General features: G+C 43.0%; 1 protein-coding gene across 1 annotated transcript in view; it reads right to left on the bottom strand.

Moving 5' to 3' along the window:
• Positions 1 to 7,440, bottom strand: part of NT5C3A (5'-nucleotidase, cytosolic IIIA) — a 54,052-nt gene that overhangs the window by 41,471 nt on the left and 5,141 nt on the right. The window lies entirely within an intron of this gene.

Below are 7,440 nucleotides of genomic sequence, written 5' to 3'. Positions count from 1 at the left end.
TAAGGTAAAGCTAAAGGAGTTCATTACCACCAAACCAGGATTATATGAAATGCTGAACGGTATCCTTTAAGAAGAGGAAGAGGAAGAAAAAGGTAAAGATACAAATTATGAACAACAAATATGCGTCTATCAACAAGTGAATCTAAGAATCAAGTGAATAAATAATCTGATGAACAGAATGAATTGGTGATTATAATAGAATCAGGGACATTGAAAGGGAGTGGACTCACTACTCTTGCGGGGGAAAGGGGTGTGAGGGGTGCGGGAAGAGACTGGACAAAAATTGTGCACCTATGGATGAGGACAATGCGGGGGTAAGGGCAGAGGGTGGGGTGGGAACTGGGTGGAGGGGAGCTATGGGGGGAAAAAAGAGGAACAAATGTAATAATCTGAACAATAAAGATTTCATTAAAAAAAAGAAGTTGAGCTATAGAGGTATTTTAAAAGCCTAAGTGATCATGCTAGTTTAATCCACTAAAGCAGTTAGTCTTGGTCCCCACCCCCTCACCCCCCACCTCCCACACACACACACTTTCTAAGTACAGACTCAATACTTCCCACTTTCTTAGTTATAGTGCCCAGAGGACATCTGATACAGTACTATCTTAAAACAGAAGAAAGGAGGAAATGTTTGTTAGAAGTTCACCACCAGGAAGGAAACACGCTGCTACAGTAGGTTTCAAAAACAGCACCAGCTATTTAAGGAGTAACACTGGATGTTCACAAGGAAGCCATAAATAGCTGAGATGCATTTAAATTAGAAATGACGAATTTAACTGGTTGGGGAACTTCTAGAGACAGTTCCACGTCCCCTAGACTACTGTCCAAATAATTCCCACACTCCTTTTTGCTCTTTAGGGGGTAACGTTATGACTACACACTTGTTTTTTTTTATTAAATTTATTGGGGTGACACTGGTTTGTTCTGGTTTTGTGTCTGCATTTTATTTCCTTTGATAGATACTTGTACTTTGGGAGAACTTAATGAAGGATATGAGAATAACTGAATAAGATCAAACCATCACATCTTTTTTTTTAAAAGATTAGTTTCCTATTACAGAAAAATAAGTAATTTGCTGTAAAAAAAAAAATTAGAATATATTCTAGCCCAGCTGGCGTGGCTCAGTGTCTGAGTGTTGACCTGTGAACCAGGAGGTCACGGTTCAATTCCCAGTCAGGGCATAAGCCCTAGTTGCGCGCTCATCCCCGGTGTGGGGCGTGCAGGAGGCAGCCGATCAATGATTCTCTCTCATCATTGGTATTTCTGTCTCTCTCTCTCTCCCCCTTCCTCTCTGAACCCAATTAATAAAAAAATAAAAATATATATATATATACACACACACATATATATAAAAAGAATATATTCTAGTATTGCAGGAGAAGTTAATTTGGGGGTTCAGAACTCATTACCCAAGATGACCGAGCCTGTAAACTTGAAGTATTGGGATGATGCTCTAAGCAGCTGAGCCAGCCAGGGCCCCCTCTTAAATCTTTAATCACTTGCTTTTCACTGCTTTTCTGCCTACGATCAGGTTCACATGCCAACCATTCAACAACAAAACAAAATGAAACACGTGCCCTCAATACAAGTATTTCTTAATCTCAACAATCACTTTGTGGTTTCCTCCATTATTCTTCCAGTGGCTGCTCAAGCCACCGCCACCTCTGCAGTCTGATACTGTTAAATCTGCCCCTATTTTTGGAATCACTTCCTGTATTCCCCCTCTGACAGCTGTTTTCCTACTGAACACCCCTTAAATGGAACAATTCTCAAGCTTTCTTTTCTTCTTGCTTTAACATTATGGATAAGAAACCATCTACACAACCAATTTTTTGATGTCATGAACTGTCCTATTTCTACAATACGAAGCAATAATGTGAATATGCCAAATCTCACTGGCTTTTTGGCCACTTCGGAAATTGCAGGGCAAGCTTTTCCCAAAACATCACTGCCTAGTAAGCCTTTGCTTTCCCTTCCCTCTCTGTTTCCCTCCCCACCCCCTCGCTCCTCAGGCACTTTACCATTAGCTTCCCCACTCCCAAACTCCAAGGGCCCTTCCTTTACCTCTAGAACGTGTTTGCAAAACCCATTTCTTTTAGGAATTACTTGTTCTATCTCTGTTAATTTACCCAATAAATGTTCTCTTACAGTTTGGGTAAAAAATACAAATACAAATAAAAATGAAAATGCCATAGCAAAATACTAGATCGGCGGCTTTGTCACAGTTCTGGAAGCTGGAGGTCCAAGATTAGATGTTGATTCCAATGGTTTCCTCTGAGGCCTCTCTCCTTGGCTTGCAGATGGCCACCTTCTTGCTGCCTCTTTCAGTTCACACTTCGTGCACAAATGCCCCAGGTTTTTCCTCCTCTTCTTATAAGGGCCTAGTAATATTGGATTAGGGCCCCTCCCTACCAACTTCCTTAAAGTTCATAATCTCTTTAAAGACCTTATTTCCAAATGGGATTATATCTGAGGCAGTGAGGATTGGCACTGAAAGGGCGAGGGCTACGCCCTCCATCTTACCCCGGATCCTCCATTTTTGGGCAGAGCCATGTGCTCGGCAAGGAGCTTCTTCCCGGAAGTCCCAGCCTCTGCTAGCCACACCCAGGATTTCTTTAAACTAACCAATGACAATCAAGGGAAGTGTGTGCCATAGATATGACCACATCCTGTGTAACAAGACACCGATTTGCGCTTGGCCAATCGGCAGGGCCCACAGTCCTCTCTCCTCCCCTTACTCCACCCCCTTATAAAAACCCTCTTCTCACAGGGCTAGCTCTCTCTGCCGCTTGCCGCTGTGTCGGTGAGTGTGGTCAGGGAGCTGAGCTAGCTCGAATAAAGACTCTTTGCTTTTGCATCGGACTCGGCTGGCTCCCTGGTGGTCTTTTGGGGATCTTGAAATCTGGGCATAACAGGCACTTGAATTTTTGAATTTAGGTAGAACACAATTCGGACCCTAACAAAGGGAGACACCAGAAAAAAATTTCTTAAAATGTTAGACTTAAGAGGATGTTAAATTCTGAAACTTCCTGTTTAGGCTCAATTCTGGAACCAATATGTATTTATTAATTTTAATTTAATTTATTTTTTAAATTTCAGAGAAGAAGGGAGAGGGAGAGATAGAAACATCAATGATGAGAGAGCCCCTAGCTGATGTGGCTCAGTGGATAAAGCATTGACCTGTGGATGGAAGGGTCCCATGTTTGATTCTGGTCAAGGGCACATGCCTGGGCTGTGGGCTCGATCCCCAGTGTGGGGGTGTGCAGAAGGCAGCCAATCAATGATTCTCTCTCATCAATAAAAATATGCAAAAAAAATGTTTTTAAGTGATGAGAGAATCATTGACCAGCTGTCTCCTGCACGCACGTCCCACACTGGCGGTTGAGCCTGCAACCCAGGCACATGCCCTGACCAGGAATCAAACTGTGACCTCCTGGTTCTTGGGTCAATGCTCAACTACTGAGCCACGCCAGCTGGGCAGGTGCAGACTATTTAACAAGGAAACAGAGAGAAGTGGGTTCATGACCCTAGTCCCTAGGGCCCTCACCCACTTAAAGAACAAAAAAGGGTGAAAAACATGAAGGAAGATGGCATTCATAAAGAGCTGTTCACGGGGGCGGTTCATTAAGTGACCTTCTCACCGGGCTAGCAAGTGGGGCCTTTGGTGGGGGCACTTGGAGAACTTAAAATGTGTTTGCCCGACCCACGCTACAGAAAGGTAGGTGGGTATAGAAAGGGCTCTGTTGCACTCCATTGTGAAGAGTTCTGTATTTTCTACAGTTGATAACACCATATTGCATAATCGATATTTGCTAAGACAATCTAGCAAATGTTTTTATGAATTTAAATGTTATCACACACACAAAAACCAACAAAACACACACACACACACACACACACACACACACACACACACAGATAAATATGTAAGGTGATGGATGCGTCTGTTATAGATGGAGGAAATCCTTTTTCAATGTGTATCAAATGACCACAATGTACACTTCAGTATCTTACAATTTTGTCAGTTATACCTCAATAAAGCTAAAATTTGAAAACACAAAAGAAAAAGGGGGGTCTGTCGTAGCGTGTCTGTATTCCTCGTTTGTCAGAGTGAGGGGTGAGTGAGTGTTTTCCATAGATGGGGCAGGGATCACTCAGGAGAGAACCAGCCAGGAACCTATTTATGTCCAGCCCCAAAGAACCACCTGATAGGGAGGGACCTCAACAGCAAAAGTGGATCACTTCAAAAAATCAGGCTGAGCCCTAGCCGGTTTGGCTCAGTGGATAGAGCATCGACCTGTGGACTGAAGGGTCCCAGGTTCGATTCCAGCCAAGGGCACATGCCTGGGTTGCAGGCTCAATCCCCAGTAGGGGGCGTGCAGGAGGCAGCCGATCAGTGATTCTCTCTCATCATTGATGTTTCTATCTCTCTATCCCTCTCCCTTTCTCTCTAAAATCAATAAAAATATATATATAAAAAAATAAGGTTGAGTGAGGTGCAAAAAAAAATTCATTGCCACATTTAGGGGCTGCAGTCAAAGGACAAGAGAAAGGCCTGGCAGGTGTGGCTCACTTGGTTGGAGCATCGCCCTGTGCACCAAAAGGTCACAGGTTCACTTCCAAGTCAAGGTATGTGCCTAGGTTTCCTTTCAGTCCAGGGTCGGGGGACGTACGCGAGACAACCAATCGATGTTCCTCTCTCCCTTCTTGTGTCTAAATTTTACGTTCCCTTAAACCAGCGGTCGCCAACCTTTCGGACCTCATGGACCACCAGTGGTCTTCGGACCACTGGTTGGCAACTGCTGGAAACCAATAAACATATCTTCCAGTGAGGATTTAAAAAAATAAGGACAAACAAACAAACAAAGGATAAGTGAACTGCAAATATCTTGCAGGCCCAGAGAACACAAACCTACGCAGTCGAATAAGAACCTTTCTTTCTTTCCTTCCTCAATGCTACGCGGTTCCTCCTACCCCACTACTCACAAGTCTGAAGCAAAGACTAGCAGAGGAAGGAGGAGCAGCAGGGAGAGAGAGAGGTTGATTATGACCTCCTCTCCTATCCCAGATCAAGGGCCACCGTTAAGTAGGAAGGGGAGAAGCCACCTGCAAGAAGCCATAGCTTGGGGATGATGGAAAAGTCTGCATGAGGGTAGGTTATGGCGCAGTAACGACACAAAAATCTCAGTTCCTTAACAAAAAAATGTATTTTTCATTCACACACAGTCCAACATGGGTCCAGATGGCTCTCTGGGGCAGCTGTCCTCCCTGTAATGACATGCTATTCCAGGCTGCTTTGATACTGTGTCATCTCCATCTCAACATGATGCTTCAGGGTTAGCCCAGCGGAAGGAGAGAATATGGGTAACTGGGCACCCGTTCATCACTGATCATACTATCTCTGGACACAATTCATTGGCCAGAGTAGTGAAAGCTTGCCCAACTGCAAGGAGAGAAGTACTAAAAATATTGGTGAGCAGTAGTAATGCCCACCAAGAAGTCTCACATGAAAATTAATACTGAAATCGTGAATAACAGATAAGACTGGTCATATCTGTTGGCAGAAATGAAGCTGATTTCTTGTGATCTTAAAATATACTCATGCCCAGCTGGGTGTGGCTCAGCGGTTGAGCATCGACCCACGAACCAAAAAGTCACGGGTTCAATTCCCAGTCAAGGCATATGCCTGGGTTGTGGGCTAGGTCCCCAGTAAGGGACATGCAGGAGGCAGCCAACTGGTGATTCTTTCTCACCATTGATGTTTCTATCTCTCTCTTCCTTTCCCTTCCACTCTATAAAATATATAAAAATCAATAGAAATATATTCAAAAAAATATATAGTCTTTTACCTGAGAGTGAGCAAAAAGTTATGGACCTATCAGTTTTCACCAAGAGGGAGAAACACTGAATAAATTTTAAAGGGACCACTAGAGAGAAAATCAAGTTGTATTTAATTACATCCCTTGCATCATGACTATTCAACATGCAAATCACATCTTTAGAAATCTTAGAGATCATCTAATTTAACTCCACTTTTTTATAAGAAAACCTTTAATCTCTCTACATTAAAGATTATAATTCCAGCCCTAGCTGGTTTGGCTCAGTGGATAGAGCCTGCAGACGGAGGGGTCCTGGGTTTGATTCCTGTCAAGGGCATGTACCTGGGCTGCAGGCTCCTCCTTGGCCTGGGTCCTGGTCGGGGCATAGGCAGGAGGCAACCAATCAATGTGTTTCTCTCACATTGGTGTTTTTCTCTGTCTTTTCTTCATTCCCAGTCAAGGCATATGCCTGGGTTGTGGGCTAGGTGCCCAGTAAGGGACATGCAGGAGGCAGCCAACTGGTGATTCTTTCTCACCATTGATGTTTCTATCTCTCTCTTCCTTTCCCTTCCACTCTATAAAATATATAAAAATCAACAGAAATATATTCAAAAAAATATATAGTCTTTTACCTGAGAGTGAGCAAAAAGTTATGGACCTATCAGTTTTCACCAAGAGGGAGAAACACTGAATAAATTTTAAAGGGACCACTAGAGAGAAAATCAAGTTGTATTTAATTATATCCCTTGCATGACTATTCAACATGCAACTCACATCTTTAGAAATCTTAGAGATCATCTAATTTAACTCCACTTTTTTATAAGAAAACCTTTAATCTCTCTACATTAAAGATTATAATTCCAGCCCTAGCTGGTTTGGCTCAGTGGATAGAGCCTGCAGACGGAGGGGTCCTGGGTTTGATTCCTGTCAAGGGCATGTACCTGGGCTGCAGGCTCCTCCTTGGCCTGGGTCCTGGTCGGGGCATAGGCAGGAGGCAACCAATCAATGTGTTTCTCTCACATTGGTGTTTTTCTCTGTCTTTTCTTCACTCTTCCACTCTCTCTGAAAATCAATGGAAAAATACCCTTGGGTGAGAATAAAAAAAAAAAAGATTATAACTCCATTTCTCTTGGTAAATATGGGAGGCTGGAAATGTTTGTTCTCATCAGCCAGTTTTCTGTTTACTGAATAGTCTATCAAAGGAAGCCATTCTTTCCCATGAATGTAACTTAGTTTGTGATCCCTTCTTTATTTTAGCTTTTAAACTCCTATAGGTCTGTATCCAACTTACTTTAACAGCAAACAGAAGAATGATGGGCCTTAATTTTTTTCTTCTTTTTTCTTGTGGTGCACCATTCCCGAAGTACTGCAATACCAGGTGGATGTTTGGAATAGACACAGCAAGCTCCTATTCCATCCCCTGCTTCAGAAGTCCATTTAATATGCTGTCCTTAGATAGAGGACATATCAGATATTAAACTGATAAGAACAGCCCTGCCTGGTAGCTCAGATGGTTAGAACATTACCCCGTTACGTAAGGTTGCAGGTTTGATCCCTGGTCAGGGCACATACAAGAATCAACCAATGAATGCATAAATAAGTGGAACAACTAATTGATGTC

The sequence above is a fragment of the Myotis davidii genome, unplaced genomic scaffold (genome assembly GCF_000327345.1).
Source record: "Myotis davidii unplaced genomic scaffold, ASM32734v1 scaffold573, whole genome shotgun sequence".
In the NCBI taxonomy this organism is placed as follows: domain Eukaryota; kingdom Metazoa; phylum Chordata; class Mammalia; order Chiroptera; family Vespertilionidae; genus Myotis; species Myotis davidii.
Note: the sequence above shows the minus strand (reverse complement) of the source record. Positions and strands in the feature narration are given on the sequence as shown.